This window comes from Medicago sativa, chromosome 1 (assembly GCF_051527215.1).
Source record: "Medicago sativa cultivar Bolivia chromosome 1, Bolivia_mono, whole genome shotgun sequence".
Lineage (NCBI taxonomy): Eukaryota > Viridiplantae > Streptophyta > Magnoliopsida > Fabales > Fabaceae > Medicago > Medicago sativa.
In genome coordinates, this window is record NC_140749.1 from 41,219,211 (window position 1) to 41,239,598 (window position 20,388).

Consider the following 20,388-nt stretch of genomic DNA (forward strand, 5'->3'; position numbering starts at 1 on the left):
AAAATCTTCATAAAATTTGAATCTTACCAAAACATCTATTTACTTTTAGCAGATCCAAAAACGACTCCCCCCGGTCACATTTATAAGCATAAATGCATTTTTTAGGTTCATTGAATAAATAATGAATTTGGTCTATATATTGACCAAATACATTAAGTATTGAATGAATCTAAAAAGTGATTTTTTGCTTATAAATGTGACCGGAGGGAGTAATTTATTAAGCTTATTTGTTTGCTTTTTGATAACAAAAGTTAGGAAAATATTTTTTTTAAAAGGAAAATTAACACACATGTTAGCATGATCTCGAAAATCAAAATAAGTAGAACTATAATTAATAATTAAGACCCGTTAACTATAAAAAACCACATATTTTACTGATATTAACTAAAATTTGAAGTAAAATTGGTGATGTCCTTTTTTCAGTTTACAATAGGATCCCTTTAAACAACCATTTATAGGTGGTATGGTACCCATGTACTTTTTTGGATGATGACTAAACCGATTGTTAGAGATTCCACATTGAGGCTTAAAGTCAATTATATAATCCAGAAGAATAATTATTTATATATAAGTTTAAATATATGTATTAAGTTTAGAGATATATACAAAGAATTTCCCATTTTTTACCATTAAACAATAGAATTTTCCATTTCAGAATCTCAACAATAATAATGTGGAGTGGCTTAAACTTTCTATTTTTTGGTCATTGCTACTATCTTTCTTCCATTGAGAATCATGCTATGAGTATCCTATTTCTTTTCTCTTTCTGAAAAGCTTTTTGGTTACATTCTCTTTCTGAAATGCTACAATATGAATCTGTCAGTGAAAGAAAAAAAATTAATACCAGTAAAAAAGAAACAGCTTTAACTTGTAAGAAACAACACACAATGATACATGTACACATCTCATATTCGCTAACACTTATTCAACACCCTATTTTATCTTTATGATCAAAAGTTTATGCATAAAAAAACAACAAAAGAATCATATTCATCCAATAAAACACACTTAAGCTTTTTTTTGCAAAAAAAAAAAAAAGATTCATATATTTCAAATGAGGATTAGTGCTATTACATATAGTTTTTTGGCTCCCCAATTCCATTATATTGGGGAAAAAATGTTGTGGAATATACAAAGAACTTAGATATCAAGGACTAAAGCTAATATTATTTCAAAAATAAAAAGGACTAAAACTAATATGCAAAATGGAGTTATATATGCCATTCTAAATGTCAGAGTCATGAGTGATCACTCTATTTATAGGTTGATGGGATAAATTAAAGGTGAAATCCTATTTATAATTTTATATAGTTCGGATGGCTTCAAATAACACAATATACCCAACGTTTTGTCTCTGCATCAAAAGGCTCTGAAGTATTATCCTCCTTATCAATCATTGTTGAAGAATTTTTTTTGGTAAAAATCCCCAAAAAGATTATTAAACTGTTTCTAATCAAACCCATAAAACAAAATAAAAAATGAAAATGAAAGATGATTCAACTTACATAATTTGTAGAGGAGGGAATTTGGATGAATATTAAAGACAATACACACTTGAATCTGCAATAGTGAGGAAGGACAACATCAATGTAATTGTAGCCCAAACCATGTTGTCGATGAAGAACAGTCCTAAAACTCACTATTCCAAAGCAAATTAAGAAAACAATTTGTACCTCGAACAAATCAATAATCCATTTTAGCCATTCAGTACACATTAAGAAAAAGGTCAACAATTGAAGATAAACCAACTATCCTCAAAAGAAAAGGAATTGCACGTGAATAAAAATGATGAGAGAAAATTACCTCAACGACAAAATATTCAAGACGACAGCGAGGTAAACAGGAGGAGCGGCGCTGGTACAACCTTAAGAAACTGAGTGATACAGAAAATAGGAAATTAAAGATCATCCTTGCTGCTCCTTGAGTAGGCCTTCTAGCGCCCTGCATAAAAAGAGAATAACAAATTGTTACCACATTGATTCAAGTCCAGCACAGGAAAAAAAACGACACTGTTGCATTCTTACATCCCTTACATGAAACTGAATGCAAATCCTTTTGTATTGAAGTCGTAATTCATTCACAATTTTGTCAAAATCAGTGACTGGATTTAGATTCAAAGGAGCTGCACAAAAAAACACCAAGCAACTGATTAGAACCAAATATATTCAATGAAACATGATTAGATTGATTAGAACAGAAATTGTATGGAAATCCATTAAGATTAACTGTACCACAAAGGTATGTGCACGCCACTATTTATACCGGACTCATAGACAAAATGAATTTGAATCAAAGTGACATGTGTACACAATGAATTGGGGAGTTGGAGAGACTTCTCGTGGAATACAAATTCACTTGCTGCATGGAGAGATATGGAAGGCCACATTAAATGTTTAATGGATCAGTGGGTAGTTGGCAGGAATGACCGAAATTAATGCAAGAAAATTTTGTTAATTTTGTTAATAAAGGTTGGAGCGATCTGTATTGTCAAAAAAATAGGAGTGGATATGCAACAGATAAATGGGAGTGGAATTTGTTAAGAAGGACTGTAGCGACAAATAAGAGTGGATATGCAACAGATTTGTTGTTTTTATTGTTAATAATATTTTGTTAATAGGAGTGGATAGGAACAATTTGTTAATAGGAGTGATTTTTTTTTTTATGTTTATCTGTTTAGTAGGAAACGATTAGGAACAATACGATTTTTGGCTTGCAAAAAAATAGGGTTAATAGGGTTAAACAAATCGGAATTAAACTTTAGGGTTAAAACAGTAAATTTCAGCAATAGGGTTTAGGTTAAAATTAGAGATAAAATAAGCTTTCGGGTTAACTTTTATAGATAAATAGATTAGGGTAGAAAATATTTGCTTGATAAAAAAAAAGGCAGGAGGATAGGAATAAAATTGGTGCGATGCATTTTTTTAGATGGAATTTGTTATGTTAAATAATTGCAAACCTAAAAGTGTAGAAAATATTTGCTTAAAAAAAAAGAAGGATAGGAATAAAAAAAAAGGAGGATAGGAAAAAAAATAATAAGGATTCGGCCGGCCAAAAGGAGGATAGGAATAAAAAAAAGGAGGATAGGAATTCAAAAAAAAATAATAACAAAATTCGGCTGGCATTAATTAAGTAAGATGATCAATGGCTAAAATTGAATGACGCATAAATGTGCAAGATACAATGGCTCAGAAAAGTGGAGAGAGAAATGGGGGGAAAATATTAGGGTTAGAAATAGCTTTAGGGGTTAAGCTTTATTATATAAGATAAGATAAAAAAGGGGTCAAGTTAACATGTGCCCGGGATACGGTTAAAAAGTTAAAAATAAAAATCAATAGTCTATTCTCTATCTTCTATTCTCTAATTATAAAACTTAATGTCTATCAAAAATACAATCTTACTCCTTTTTAATATTTTGTCATGTCATCAAAATTATATCCTTTTGTGTCTTTTGCTTCAACCTCCCTCTATTTTTTCTCTTTTAAAAACAAATTAAAACAAGCTCATTCGATAAATCACACTAGCTATGAAGAATCGATGATTTTGGTATATACGTTTGAGTTTTATTTTTTAAAACGAGATTTTTCGTATTTGATACGATCGTCATGTTTGTCGGTGGTTGTTCTATTAATTTTTATTTGTGTATGCACTGATTTGCACCTAGTTGTGTTAGCACCGATTGAATCAAAAGAGTCCTGATATGAGTCTGCAAACTGCTATGTATCAAGAGAATTGCAATTTCGAGATTTTTCTATAAAGGACTTTGAATCTTTAATTGTTTTCAATAATAATTAATTTGAAATCATTTTGTTTAAGCAATCTTCGTACCAAATATTTTGGTTTTATTGTTTTGAATAAAATAAGAAAGTATCTCAACATTTTGCAATTCAAATAGAAATCATTAATTGGGTATTAATTGATTTTGTCATGGCATATGCCGTTCCCTTATTTTAGGCCACATATATTTGTTAAGGTTAGTTACAAATTTTATGAGTTGGCTTACGAATCAATCGGTTTGTTTTTAATCAAATTACATTATGTAGTTTGTATATTTTTAATTATTTGATTATTTAATAAGAATACATAATAGTAAAAGAGTTTACTGTTATTTATTATTAAGTAATTAAATATAGGGTATGATTATGACCTTAGTTTATTTTGGTGTTGGTTTATTTTATTAAATACGACCTGCGTATCGTGATTGATTGATTTATTTATTTTAAATACGACCTGCGCGTCGTGATTTATTTTAGTTATTTTATTGAAGAGTTAAATATTATAATTGCATCAAGAGTTGAAGAGAAGACGACGCTAAAAGATGATTATGATGAAGTAACTTTTGAAGTTTGCTCGTGGGTCAAAGAATTGTAATAAAGTAGTTTATTTAATTCTTACGCGTTAGGAGGTCATAACCATACTACCTAATTTATTATTTTATGTATGTGATGCATGAAATGTATGTTTAGTTAGCGCATGTATGAGATGTATGTTTAACATGTTTTAGATGTAGGTTAGCATGTATGTTTTAAATGTTTTATATACTTACTTTCTATGAGCATGAATGTCATGCATCTTTAAAACGCGTGTATGAGATACACATGTCAATGAGATTAAACTAAATAAAAATCCTTCAAATAGAATATGAAGTAAAAAAATTTCAAAAGTATATCACACTTCAAGACTAATATCGAAATGTGTAGGTCTCGCTTCTGCGAAGTGCACTTTCTATACTAGTAAGTTGTGGTGCGGTAATTCTATTTACCGATTGTTATTTTTGGATCTAACTAAACTAGATTATTTTAATAAGATTAAAATATATATATTTACTTCAAATGAAATATTAAGTTTAATGCTTTCCAAAAGTTTAACACCCTTCAAGAGTAATATCGAATATGTGGGTTTTGCCTCCATGAAGCGCATATTCTATACTAGTAAGTTGCGGTGCGGTATGTAACAACCCGATTTTTCGCTAGATTTGTTTTATTATTTATTTAATTGTTTATGTGTGTTTCTATGTGCTCATATGTAATTATTTGCCTCTGTGTGTATTTTTGGTTGGGATTTGTAGAATTCGGTGTTAGAAGGGTATTTTAGTCATTTTGGACTTAGGGGCATTTTGGTCATTTTGAGAGTTGGGATAATTTAGTAATTTTGACGAGGGTTATTTTTAGTGAGAGTTGTTATCTTACTAAGTTACCAGCGAGTGTAGTAATTTATTATAACTGGTAAGTGATCGTTAGTATTACATTTTACCGTTAAGTGAGTAGTAACATTTTGCTTAGAATAGAAATGGGTTAGGCCTATTAAGACTTGTGAGTTGAGCCCATTTAGGTGGAACCTATATAAGCTCTAGTTGGTAGAGGAAATAGGGTTTTACCAACATTTTCATTTCCAATTGAGAAGATATAGAGATAGAGATAGAGAGAAGACAAGAGTTTGAAGAAAAGAATCTAGAGAAGGCAAGAGGGAGGTCAAGCTTCAAGGATTGGAGCTAGGATTGGAGCTAAAGTGAAGCCTTAGTGTTGATTTTGAAGAATTAAGGTAAGGGGGTTAGAATTCAAGCATAATCAATAGTTGTAGTTTATCCCTAATTCTTTGCTTAAGTTGTTAATTGAGATTTTGTTGTAGAAATTCGTGCTTAATTATGTTGATATGATTATATGCATGATTTGAATGATATTTGTGTTGTTGTTGTTGAATTTGTATGTTAAAATGCGTAGATATGAACATGATGAGTTTTTGCATGAAATTGATGATGAATAATGTTGTGGTTGTTAGATTGATGATGAATTCATGTTCAAATGTTGTTGTTGTTGTTGTTGTTGTTGTTTTAACAAGTGTTGTTGATGAATTGATGCATTAGGTATCATGAATTGATGAATTGGTGATGAGAATTGTTGTTGTTGTTGAAAGTTGTGGAAGTTTGGTGATTTGATGAATTTTGTTGTGTTGATGTTTTAATCTTAAAACTTGTGTGTGTTTGAGTGTTCTATAGTGTATATGACCTATAAACATCTTTGGGATCAAGTTTTGGGGTTTGGAATGATCAAAATTGGGATTTTGGGGTGGAAAGGGGTTGGAACCTGAAACTTTTTGAACTGATTCTGGTGTAGGACGCTTAAGCGTGCAGAGGACGCTTAAGCGTGCTCACCAGCGTGCTAGAAGAGTACCAAAAGCGTGCACAACCCAGAAGCTACTGGAAGTTGGACGCTTAAGCGTGCAGAGAACGCTTAAGCGTGCAGCTCCCAGTTCAGCCATTTTTATTCCTTCGCTTTGTGCACTTGGGGACCAATCCGAGACTTCTAAAATGTTTCTTTTAACGTGTTAAATGTGAATTTTCACTTAACTTTGGAAAAACGGTCCAAACGTTGATTTTTCCGAAAACTTGTTTTTGTCCGGAAATTGAAGTGGGGTTAAGGTTGTATAATGTCTATGTGATTTATAAAAATGGTTGTGATTGGTTTCATCAAGTCTTAACTTGTTTTGCTTTGAAAATTGCATTCTTTTGTAAAAGTGATAAAGTGAGACGAACTTTGTGATTTTCATGAATTCGTCGTGTTTGGCCGGTGAAACGCCAAGGTATCCTCTACTGCACCCACATGTGGCCTAGAGGTATACTTAGTTGAGGCATTGGAACTTGTTTACTTGGTTTTGGCTTAAAAGCTCAATCATTTCTAATGTTATGATTTTGAGAGACGAACTTTGTTGAAAATGTTTGAAGAGCCGATTGCTTTATGAACCCTTGTGGATAATTGATATAATTTACGCGGAGATGTTTGATGATGTGAATATGTGACAACTACATGTTGATTGAATTATGGACGTTGTTGGTGATTGTATATATATGATGTTGAATTGTTGTTGATTGCATATATACTAAATGTTGGTGATGGTGAGGTGTTTTATCTTGGTTTTCGGGTGTCAAACATTGATTACGTTTGAACCTTTTAACCTTTGATATCTCATTTTTTCTTGGGAAGGGAAAAAATAAGCAAAACCCTTGAGAATCGAGGTCCGGGAGTTGTTTTTGCTACGGGAAGGTGTTAGGCACCCATAACGACTATAGTATCCTATAGGAACCGTCTTTACTTTCTATGCGCGCGCTTTATTTTTTAATGCTATTTGAAAAATGATATTTACACCTATGAGTTTACTAAGTGAAGAATTGGAGGGAGAAGAAGACGTTTGAATTTTGTTTTATTTGAATTGAAGGAATATTGTTTCCTTGCCTACGTACCCTTTTAAGGGACCAAATCCACCGTAGTTCTCTTCCAAAAGATGTTTTTGCTTTTGTTGGTTGATTTTAAGTTTGAAAATGGGATTTTGAAGAATAGAAAGAGGCCTCAAGGGCATAAGATTGTGAAATTGTGAGGTTGAGTTAGTTATTTTGCAAAAGAAAGTCTAAGTATTATTAAGATTCATTAAAATTTTATTTAAGAAAAGAAAAGGAAAATACAATGGGATTTTGATCCCAAGGTTTATTTAGAAAATGATTTGAGTGATTTTGTTCATATTTTTTGGAAAAGAGAGTTTTTTCTAAGTTTCAAAGTTCCTAGACATACATCTAAGCATACATATCCTAACCATACATCTAAAGTATCCATGTGATGTGTGTGCATGTGTCGGTGCTTGTGTCGGTGTACATCATTAGAGTCCATTGTCCTTTACATCATTGGCCTGGATACATGCTATGGTCTTGCAAGAACTTAAAAGCATAAAGAAAATTACAAAATACCTAAATTTTTACATACTAAGTATTGCATGAATTTAATTGGCAAGAAGTGGGATGGAGATGGGATGCTTATGCATGAAACCAATAGATGAAATTGTTAGTAATGTAAGGCATAAAAGAATAGAGATATAGGCAAGTAAAGCTATCATAACAAAAGGTAAGAAAAATTGACATAAAATAAGCAAGAACAATGTGTAATAGACCTAGAATTCATCACCAAGGCGAGGCTTAAATATGATTTGTAATTCTCATGATCCAACATGTTTTCAAGACATGAAATCCAGGGTTTAAAATGAGGATCTAAGAGTTATGGTAAGCCTTACATTTTAATGTGAATTTAGACCTATTTACACTATTTATTCACAAACATAACTTGCAAAGCAAGCAATTAACCAACACATGCACATATTCAATACAAACACACATTCAAACAGTAACAAAATTCCACAAGATCATATACCATGAATCACAAACATCCATCAAGAAAAGAAATCAAATCATGCAATTTTCAAAGACTTTTTAATATGAAACTTAAGTAATAAAGCAAGAAATTGTCACAATATTTTTCATCAAGTTTTTTAGTAACCAAGTAACACAAAAACATCACAAAATTATCAAGAAAATATATGTATATTTCATGAAATTTTCTAAAACAAATTAGTCATGACAGGGGTGCAATTATCAAAGAAATACTGTGGAAATAGCAAAAAACAAGTGAAAAAAACGAAAATCTGCAAAGGAGCAGGTCCAGGCCCAAAGGAGAGTGGATCCTGGATCATCCAAACGTACCAGGGACGTTGGATTGATCCAATTCCTGAAACCCTAGATCAAACGGTGCAAGCACATGGTCCAGGAGTGAACCAGCTGGTTCAGGTGAACCGGTCTGGTTCACACTCCCTTAAATACATAAGAGGCCGGTCCAAGGCCATTCCCACTTCTCTTTCTCTCTCTTCTCTCAAACCTAGTGAGAGAAGCTCTCACTTCTCTCTAAGATTCCGTCGTCTTCTCCGACGAGCACAACGGTACAGGTACGGTGGCCCGCCGGTGGCGCCGCCGTACCTGAGTGTTTTTCTGAAAATTTTAACACCGTTATGTTCGTCTTTGCCTCCTCTTTATGATTCTAAAACTGATTTTTTGAAACGAGGCTTTGATAGGAGCAGATCTACGCTTGAATCCTTCGGTTTCTAGGTTTTCGAATCTCTTCGTAACTTCTTGAAATGAAACCCTAATCTACACTATTTTCTTCACTGATGATGATTATGAGCCTGGATTTACGAAATAAACGGTGAATCTTTGAAGATTTATATTTTTAGGGTTTCGTTTCGAAGTTTTTCGAATCTTTTCAAAGTTCTTCTTCGATTCACCGTTTATTTGTGTTTGTGGATCTTCGTTGAGCTTTTGCGATGAAAAACGAAGGAGTTTTGAGGAATACCTGGTTTTAATTCGGAGATTCGAACAAAAGATCCTTACGAGTGCTTCTGGTAAGTTCTTGAACTGAAAATAAATCAGTTATTCTCTTCTTCTTCTTCACTGATGTGATTCTGCTTCGATTCTCTCTTCTTCTCACCTCCCCGAACTGTGATCGTACGAATTCTTCGAATTCGTGCTTGAATTGCAGTTTCTAAAGTTCGATGATGATGATTCAGTGGTGAATCTCTGAGAACTGTGAAGAAATTGCTTCAATTTGAGCTTAATTGGATTCTGGTAAAGTTAGGGTTTGATGAATGTTCTTCATGTTCTTGGTTATTTCTGGATTTTGATCTAACTGCCAAGAGAGAGAAAGTGGCTACGTGTTTGTATGATGTGGCTTCTGATTATTGATTGATTCTGACACTTGTGATGAGTTGGCTTGTATTTATAGGCCAGCTTGTGATTTCTGATCCAATGAACATACGACACCTGTGCTTGGACTTGAGAAATTCGGCCTTGCTGAGTTTTTGCTTTGGGGACCTCTTTGCAATTTTTGAAAATTTGGGACCAATCTGTAAATTTGAAAAAAAAGGACTGGACTGCAAACTTTTGGACTAAAGGACTTAACCGTAAATTGAAAAAAAAATTTAAAGGACTGAAATAAAAGAAATGGACCAAAATGCAAAATAAAAAAGACTTTAGGGACTAAAATGCAATTATTAGGAATTTGAGGACTAAAATGAAAATTAAAAATAAAATTGAATTAAAATTGGGAAATGGAAAATAGCGTAAAGTGAAACCAATAAAAAAAACACAAAATGGACTAAAATGAACCAATTACTTAAATGAGGTACTTCAAAGTAACATCTCTCTGTCGAAATTTTGTGTGAAATGACTAAAATGCCCCTAGGGACTAAAATGACTCAGAATGACTCAAATGCAATTTTAAAATGGTTTTTTAACAGGGAATTAGGGCAAGAGTTTATACAAACTAAATGAAAAGACTCAGAGACAAGTTTTAGGGATTTAAACAAAGTTTTAACACAGGAAATGACTAAAATGCCCCTTGGGGCCAAACTGACTCAAAATGACTTCAACTGTGATTTTTCTTTTGAAATGGATTTTAGCATGGGATTGAAACAAAGACTTATTCAGACCAATTGGAAAGACTCAAACAATTTTCAAAGGACTAAAATGAATTTGAATGCAGGAAATGACTAAAATACCCTTTTTCATGAATTTTGCAAACAAAATTGAAATAAAATGCAGAGAAAGATGCAATTGATTAGAGACAAATTCAAATGACTTGAAATGCAAGAAAAAGTTTTGGATGACTTGAAATGCAAGAAAACATGGACAAATACACAGTTGAAAAGATTTGTAAAGCTAAGTTGAGAGATAAAGCAGAGTAAAATGTCAGTGTAAACAATAGCAAATTGGCAATTCTTCAAGAATAATAGACATATATCAAAGATGAAAGAAAATTTTGAACAAATATTTTTAGGTCCAAAATTAGGGTATAACAGCTGCCCCTATTTAAGTTTCTTTGTCCGGAGAGTCAAGAGACGAAGTCTTTGATTTGACGGGACGAAGATACTTAAATATTAACATTTGCACTGTTTTTGGACATAAAAATACGCTTCTCACATTTTCAAAAACTTGAATGCCATGCAACATTTTGATTATGAATGCAAGACAAACAACTGGAGTCTACAGAGCATGCCATATCACCGGGGATCTAGGTAGACATTGACAGGGTAGACAAACCAGGGGACAAAAGATAGGTACAAGCTGTTCTTTGGATCGAACTTGCCACTTGACCAAGAAGCACAAACAGGGGATGGGTACAAGCTGCTCTTTGGATCGAACCTGCTACTTGACCGGGGATAGAAATATGAGACAGGTACAAGCTGTTCTTTGGATCGAACTTGCTACTTGACCGGAGACATAGACATATAGGCAGATACAAGCTGTTCTTTGGATCGAACTTGTCGCTTGATTGAAGATACAAACAGATAGGCAGGTACAAACTGTTCTTTGGATCGAACTTGCTATTTGACCTGGAGATATAGGCAAAAGGCTGATACAAGCTGTTCTTTGGATTGAACTTGCCGCTTGATCAATATCACAACATGTAGGTAGGGACAAACTGTTCTTTGGATCGAACTTGTCGTTTGACCAATAACAAACATAAGTAGGGTACAAACTGTTCTTTGGATCGAACTCGCCGTTTGACCGGAAGCATAGGCATATAAGCAGGTACAAGCTGTTCTTTGGATCGAACTGGCCACTTGACCAATAACAAGACATGTAGCAAGATACAAATTGAGAGTAAGTTGATATTGATTTGATTTGAAAATAGACATGACCATTATTGTTGGCCCAAGAGCGAATTGAGAGTGAATTAAAATTGACTTAAATTGTATTGAAAGTTGACATTGAAGGAGACATTGAAAGTTGAAAATAATCAGAGACATAGACGTAAACATAGCATTGAATTGAATTGAGAATTTTGACAGAAACACAGACATTGGCGTTGAATTGAGAGTTTGAAATTGAATTGAATTGGAATTTGAGATTGAATTGAATTGAAAGTTGAGATTAAGTTGAATTGAAAGTTGAAATTGAGTTGAATTGAAAGTGAAGATTGAGTTGAATTGAAAGTTGAAATTGAGTTGAATTGCAAGTGAAGATTGAGTTGAATTGAAAGTTGAAGATTGGGAATGCAACATGTATGTATGGTATAACAAGATTATTAAGTGTATGAGCACGTAAAATGCATGATTATGCATGTATGAATGCTTGAAATGCATGATTGGTTTGTAGTTTGATAGAGAAGTTTCACAGGGACAGACAAAACATTGGAATATTGGGCACGTAGTGGCTCGTGCTATAACATATTCATATGGAAATCCTCTTTGGAGAGACCGTCGTTGGAAGACGTATCAAAACCATGGCTGAGGGCAATATATCACATCACATATACAAAACTTGCAGAAGAGGGAAACTTGGAAAATTCTTGGATACAGGTCGCCGTTGTTAGGCGTGTCAGTGCTGGGTAAACGTTGGATGTTCGCATCTGTGGTCAATGCTTTTCATTCTTTCGTTCTTTCTTTTTTCATTTTTCAATCCCATTTTTGCCTGAACCGCCCTTTCGGGTTTTCGATTCACCGGGAGTAGATTCTTTTCATCGCCCCATTTTTGCCTGAATTGCCTTCATAGGTTGTCAATCAGCGGGGTGCTCATTTTTGCCTAAGCCGCCCTTTCGGGTTTTCAACTTAGCGAGCTTTTATTTTCATTTCATTTTTTTTTACTTTCATTCTGTTTTTTCATTCTTGCCAATGACCACAGATCATCCTGGGGAGTAACCTGCTCGTAACATGTATTGAAATAGACATTGACACTCATTTATTCATGCATGTTTCATTGAAATGTACCCTATTGCTCAGGTTTACTTTCAAAATAGACAAGAAAAGATTTTTCAATTTTCAAAAATGTTTGTTTCATACATTGACATTATCAAATAGAAAGAAAGTATTTTGTATATAGCATTGAAAATAGAAAGAAAAATAGAGTTTCAAACAATAGCACAGGCTCAAATTGATGTAGAAGAGTGAGAGACAGCCAAAGGCATGACTTCACGGATTTACAAAGCTTGGAAAATGGTAATTTTATTGGTTGGTGGTACATTGAACACGATGACCGCTACATTTCATGGAAATTTGGAATTCACAAGTACAGAAGCTTCTGATGAAGATGATCATTGACAGTTGCAGATGCCCCAAGGAGTGATGGTGATTTGCCAGATATAGTTACTTGTCTTTTATTATCAATCTCATTTTTGCATGAACCGCCCTTTCGGGTTTTCGACTCATCGAGACGCTCATTCTTGCCTGAGTTGCGTACAATCTCAGCGAGCTTTTTCATATTCATTTTTTGTCCCTAACTTTTGCCTGGATCGCCCTTTCGGGTTTTCGATCCACCGGGAAGCGCATTTTTGCCTAGGCCGCCCTTTCGGGTTTTTGACCTACCACGTTGTTCTTTTCTTTTTAGACAAAGTATTTCTTGACTATATCGGCATTAACAGGATTCAGAAGTTCAACACCATCCATGTGTGTAAGAATCAAAGCACCACCAGAGAAAGCCTTCTTGACAACATAAGGACCTTCATAGTTAGGTGTCCACTTGCCCCTTGGGTCGGGTTGCTGACTTATTCTTCTTTTCAATACAAGTTCGCCCTCCATGAATTCACGAGGTCGGACTTTCTTGTCAAACACATTTTTCATCCGCACTTGATACAACTGTCCATGAGCCATAGCATCCATACGTTTTTCTTCAATCAAATTCAATTAATCATACCGACTTTGACACCATTCAACCTCAGTTAATTTTGCTTCCATGATCACTCGAAGAGACGGAATCTCCACTTCCAGAGGGAGAACTGCTTCCATACCATACACCAAAGAGAAAGGAGTTGCCCCGGTTGAACTGCGCACCGTAGTACGGTAACCATGCAAGGCAAAAGGTAGCATCTCATGCCAGTCTTTGTAAGTAGTGACCATCTTCTGAACAATCTTCTTGATATTCTTGTTAGCGGCCTCAACTGCACCATTCATCTGAGGTCTATAAGGAGAAGAGTTGTGATGTTCAATCTTGAATTCTTCACATAAAGCTTGCATCATGCTATTGTTCAGATTGGAACCATTGTCGGTGATGATCTTGTTGGGAACACCATATCGACAAATGATGTTATTCTTGATAAACTTCACTACCACTTCCTTGGTCACGTTTGCATAAGAAGCAGCCTCAACCCACTTGGTGTAGTAATCAATTGCCACTAGAATGAAACGATGTCCATTGGAAGCCTTTGGTTCAATTCTCCCGATCATGTCAATGCCCCACATAGAGAAAGGCCATGGGGAAGAGATAACATTGAGGGCATGTGGAGGCACATGAATCTTGTCAGCATAAATTTGACATTTGTGGCATCTCTTGGCATGTCTGTGACAATCACGTTCCATGGTTATCCAGCAATAGCCGGCTCTTAACAGTTTTCTTGACATAGTGTGACCTGTAGCATGGGTCCCAAAGGTACCGTCATGTACATCATGCATCAATTTCTCAGCTTCTTGTTTATCAACACATCTCAATAAGACCATATCATAGTTCCTCTTGTATAGGATTTCTCCGTCCAGAAGGAATCTGCTAGCCCATCTCCTCAGGGTCTTTTTATCCCTGTTGGAAGCACCAGGTGGATATTCATGACTCTGCAAGAACTGTTTGATATTATGATACCAAGGTTTTCCATTATTCACACCTTGATCAGCTTGATCTGGCATATTTTCAATAGTAAACACATGAGTGGGTCTGTCAAGACGTTGTACTTTGATTACGGGCACATCATTCCAGTGATTCACACGAAACATGGAAGACAAGGTAGCAAGAGCATCAGGCATCTGGTTTTCATCTCGAGGGATATGGTGCAGCTCAACCTTGGTAAAGTACGTCAACAGACGTCTTGCATAGTCACGGTAAGGGATTAGCTTCTCATGATGAGTTTCCCATTCACCCTTTATCTGATTAATAACAAGTGCAGAGTCTCCATAGACATCAAGGTGCTTAATTCTCATATCAATGGCTTCTTCAATGCCCAAGATGCATGCTTCATATTCAGCTATGTTGTTCGTGCATTCAAAAGTTATTCGAGCAGTGAAGGGAATATGGTGCCCCTGTGGAGTTACAATGATGGCCCCAATCCCTTTGCCATAAGCATTAACAGCACCATCAAACACCAATCCCCATTTGCTATTGGGATCCGGCCCTTCATTGATCAGTGGCTCTTCACAGTCTTTTGCTTTCAGATACATAATCTCTTCATCAGGGAAATCAAACTTAATTGGCTGGTAATCATCAAGAGGTTGATAAGCAAGATGCTCGGCAAGGATACTTCCTTTGATTGCTTTCTGAGCCTTGTACACAATATCATATTCAGACAACAACATTTGCCAACGTGCAATCTTTCCAGTAACAGCAGGCTTCTTAAAGATGTACTTGATTGGATCCATTCGGGATATCAACCAAGTTGTATGATTCACCATGTAATGACGCAGGCGTTTGGCAGCCCAAGCTAAAGCACAACAAGTCTTTTCAAGCATTGTATACCGAGTCTCACAATCGGTGAATTTTTTGCTCAGATAGTAGATAGCATGTTCTTTCTTTCCAGTCTCGTCTTGTTGGCCGAGGACACAGCCCACGGACTCATCTAACACTGACAGATACATAATCAAAGGCCTTCCTTCCACTGGCGGGACAAGGATAGGTGGTTCCAACAAGTAGTCTTTAATGCTATCAAAAGCTTCTTGGCATTCATCATTCCATACAACAGGCTGATTCTTTCTGAGCAATTTGAAAATTGGGCCGCAGGTGGTAGTCATGTGAGATATGAATCTTGAAATATAATTCAGGCGTCCGAGGAAACCTCTGACTTGCTTTTCAGTTTGAGGGGCCGGCATCTCTCTGATGGCTCGGACTTTATCAGGATCAATTTCAATGCCTCTTTGGCTGACAATGAAGCCTAGCAACTTCCCAGATCTTACACCAAATGTGCATTTGTTGGGATTCAACCGCAGCTTGTACTTTCTCAATCTTTCAAACATCTTTTTCAAATACACAACATGCTGCTCTTCATCACTTGATTTCACAATCATATCGTCAACATATACCTCAATCTCTTTATGAATCATATCATGAAACAGAGTTGTCATGCCCCTTTGATAGGTAGCACCAGCATTTATCAAGCCGAACGGCATCACTTTATAACAGAATGTTCCCCACGGAGTAATGAAGGATGTCTTTTCTCTATCTTCAGGTGACATCCGTATCTGGTTATAACCAAAGAAACCATCCATAAAGGAGAACACTTTGGATTGGGCAGTACTGTCAACAAGCACATCAATATGAGGCAATGGGAAGTTATCTTTCGGACTGGCTTTATTCAGATCTCTGTAATCAACACACATTCGAACTTTCCCATCTTTCTTTGATACCGGTACAATGTTGGCAATCCACTCAGGATATTCAGCTGTCATGAGGAAACCCGCATCAATTTGCTTCTGCACCTCAGCCTTGATCTTAAGAGCCATGTCTGGACGAGACCTTCTTAATTTCTGTTTGACAGGAGGACATTCAGGTCTTGTCGGTATCCGATGTTCCACAATCTTGGGATCTAGACCTGGCATATCTTCATAGGACCATGCAAAGACATCTGGATAATCATGGAGAATCTGAGTAATCTTCTTTTTCACTTCTGGCTCAGGTGCAACACCAATTTTGATCTCTCGCTTGTTTTCTTCAGTATCCAGGTTGATGAGCTCAATCTCTTCCTGGTGAGGCTAAATGGCTCTTCTTTCTTGTTCAAGCAGTCGAGTGATCTCATATGGTATCTCTTCATCATCTTCCTCATCTTCAGCTTCATACACAGGGAATTCAAAATTTGGAGGAACCATAGGGTCATTGTGTTCAACGGGTTTATTGTGGTTCAATCTGCATAATATGATTGGGATGCTTTTAGAAAAAATGTTTTTTATGCAGATTTTTGAAATTAATAAGAAAATACAGATGTTTTGGTTTTTTCTGGCATTACCATTATTTCCAAAAAAAAAAGGCACTAAAAAGTATAAAAACAAAGAGTCGCGAAAAAAGACGACAACTTTTATTGATAACGACAATGCCGAAACAAACATGCCCTTACAAGGATATCACTTTCGCCTTGGGCAGAGCGAGAGGATTGTTATTTTGAAAACAAAGAAAACATGAGCAACAAGACACATTACATGGAAGCATGCATGACTAAAGGAACATCAACGGCCTCCCAATTTCTCACAGTGCCTCCTGGTACAACAAATGCAGGCACATAACTACTTTCAGCAGTATCTTCAGCAATAGCATTAATGAACCCAGCACTATAGAAAGTTCCTGTTGAAGCGCCTGAGGTCGGGGAGAACCCAAGGCCCTCTTTACGCTTGTTTTCCAAAATCTGTATCACTTTACCCCAGCCAGCAGCTTGCCCTTCTTGAACAGCTTTCTGGGCGTCTTTCAATGAAGCCATACTAGCACTAGCTCTCCGGGGTTCTGCACCTTCAACAGTCAAGCCTTGAAATGACGTCCCTTCAGCGGACCCTGCTTCAACACAAGAGAAAGATGACACTTGGCTAACCAGATACGCTTCTTCACCATGTACAGTGACAAGCTTACCATTCCTCACAAACTTGAGCTTCTGGTGCAGAGTAGAAGTTACTGCCCCAGTGTCATGAATCCATGGTCTTCCGAGGAGACAACTGTAAGAAGCATTGATGTCCATGACCTGGAAAGTGATCTGGAATGTCTCAGGACCAATGGTAATCGGTAGATCTACCTCCCCAAGAACATCTTTGCGAGACCCGTCGAAAGCCTTAACCAAATAACTACTTCCTCTTAGAGAGAGTCCATGATGACTCAACTGTCTCAATGTAGACTCATGCATTACATTTAAGGATGATCCAGTATCCACCAACACATTGGATATCATGTCAGACTTGCAGTGTACTGAGATATGCAAAGCCAAGTTGTGGTGTTTCCCTGCTTCGGGGAGCTCATCATCACCAAATCCCAAGTTATTGCAAGCAGTAATGTTACCCACTATTCCATTGAATTGATCCACGGAGACTTCATGATTAACATAAGCCTGTTCCAGTACCTTCATTAACACTTTCCTGTTAACTTCTGAGCTCAATAGCAGAGACAAGATGGATATTTTTGACGGAGTTTGCAGCAGCTGATCTACAATCTTATAATCGCTCTTTTTGATAAGCCTCGGAATTTCGTCCAGATTAGACTCTTCAATAGATTGGCCTGATGGGCCGGCATTCCTGTCAACAGGAGGAGCAATTGGTGGAGTTATTGTGGCAACAGGTGTGACCACCTTCTTTTGGAACAAGGGTGGATGGATCTTTCCGCTTCTCAGAGCTGTAATTTCTCCAGCAACATTATCAACCGTGGCTGAGGATACCAGAGGCACTTCCACCCCATTCTCAATCATAGTTGCATCGTACTTGTAAGAGATTGCCTTAGTAGAGGCATAAGATACTGGACCAGGTAACCTGATCACTAAGGGTTCAACATTCCTTGTCTGAGGCACACTCCTAGCAGGAGAATCATGAAACATTGGCACAATCACTGGCAATCAAGTGTTTATCATCCATTAGGCTCTGTATATCATCTTGCACCACGCAACAACCCATAGGATTTTGAAGACATTTTGAACAGGAAGCATGATCGTGATTAAACAAAGAAGCTTGGCAAAGTTTGACATGTAGTGGTACCAAAGGAGTAGCAACATTACAGACATCTAAAGTGGGGGCCTCTCAAGGAACACCAACTCCTTCGAAGGCCTCAATCATGTTAACAGCAGCATGGTTTGGAAGTGGATTGTCAAGAACATGAGGAACACTATTTTCAAAAGTCAACCGTCCTCTGTCTATCAGGTCCTTTACAACATACTTCAGAGCATAGCAACCTTCAACATCGTGGCCTTGAGAGCCCTGATGGAATTCACATGTGAGATCCTGTCGGAACCTAGGAGGCAATGGTGTAGGCTTGCCTGGTCTGGTGACGCAGTGGCCCTTAGCAAGTAGAGTTGGGAGCAGATCAGCATACCGCATTGGTATCGGTGGAAAATAAGTCTTGGGTCGAGGACCCTGTTGTTGCTGCTGTGGCTGTTGAGCAGGAGGCTGCTGTTGTACCTGCTGAGCAATGGCATTAACGGGCACTGGCGGTTGACCCGGTGGCAGAGGATATTGCTGGTAGAATGGTGGGAAGAAAGGATGTTGAGAGTACTGCATATATTGGTAGGGTAGAGGTAATTGAGTAGCAGCTGTAGACTGGTTACCGGATACCATCCCTACTTCAGATTCTTTCTTCTTATGGTGGCCATTACCGTACTTCTTTGGCGCGCTAGTTGAGGACTCACCCTTTTCAAGAACAATGATACCCTCTCTGACAGCCTCCTCTAGGCGAGTTCCCATAGTAACCATATCGGAGAAATTATTCGGAGCAGAGACTATCATTCTTTCAACATATTCTTTCTTCAAAGTTTTCAGGAATGTCTGTGTTAGTTCCTCCTCATCAAGCCGAGGAGAAACACGGGCAGCTGCCCCTCTCCATCTCTGAGCATATTCCCGGAATGTTTCATCTGACTTCTGAGACAAAGACTTAAGAGAATCCGTATTTGGCTTCAAGCGGGTATTAAACTCATAGTGATTTTCAAAAGCAGCAGCGAGTTCCTCAAAAGTATGGATATTGTCTTTGCTTAAACCAGTGTACCAATCTGCTGCATCTTCCATCAAGCTATCCTGGAAGCAGTGGATCATCAGAGCATCATTATCTGCGTAGTTGGCCATCTTTCGGACGTACCGAATGACATGGCTATGTGGACAAGAAGTTCCATTGTATTTGTCAAAATCTGGCACTTTGAACTTCTTAGGAACCTCAAATCGGGATACCAGGCATAGATCACGGGCCTTAGCAGAAACACCGTTCCCACGGCTAGCTTTGTCCTCACGGAGTTCCCAAGCTAACTCCCTTAACTGTTTCCTCATAGCCTCCATTATAGGGTCTTGTCCACGCGGAGTGTCAACATCGATTACCTGTTGCACAGTGTGTACAATAGGATCGGTAACAACAGTAGTCACTTGAGGCATAGAGGTGGATACGGGAATCTGTCCTTGATTGCCAATACCGGAGATACCAGCCGCAGTATTAGGAGCATAGAAAGCTGAGAGTCCATAAGGGCGTCCATTGGGCATAACAAACCGAGCATCAGACATCACAGTAGACAGTGGGATAGATGGAATCATTTCAGTAGAAGCTGGGACAGATGTGGCTGGTTGTTCTTCTGCAGCCATCATAGTGGACATAACGTCATGAGCCTTAGCCAAGTCTTCTTTCATAGCAGCCAATTCGGCACGGAGCTGAGCATTCTCCTCTTCAAAGTTAGCCATGTTTCTTCTCTTGTAAAATCTTGTTTGATGAACTCTATCTGGTTGGTAAACCTTACGAGCACGAGCCACTTTTTAGACTACGGCAGAAGAATCAGGAGGCAATGAGCACGAGAGAAGTCTTTTGTGACCAATGAATGCATATGATGCATGAGATGTGTTAATGCATATGCAAAAAGACTCTTTTTTGTGTTATCGAAGGGTTTTTAGACAAAC

General features: G+C 37.0%; 1 long non-coding RNA gene across 1 annotated transcript; it reads right to left on the minus strand.

Annotated features, from left to right (window-relative positions):
* Nucleotides 1–603: 603 nt before the first annotated feature.
* LOC146954961 (uncharacterized) lies at nt 604–2,017 on the minus strand. Its single transcript, XR_015015675.1, has 3 exons — nt 1,804–2,017; nt 1,506–1,560; nt 604–816 (listed from the first exon to the last, which is right to left on the minus strand). It is a non-coding gene; the product is annotated as an uncharacterized LOC146954961 (long non-coding RNA).
* Between the last annotated feature and the right edge of the window lie 18,371 nt (nt 2,018–20,388).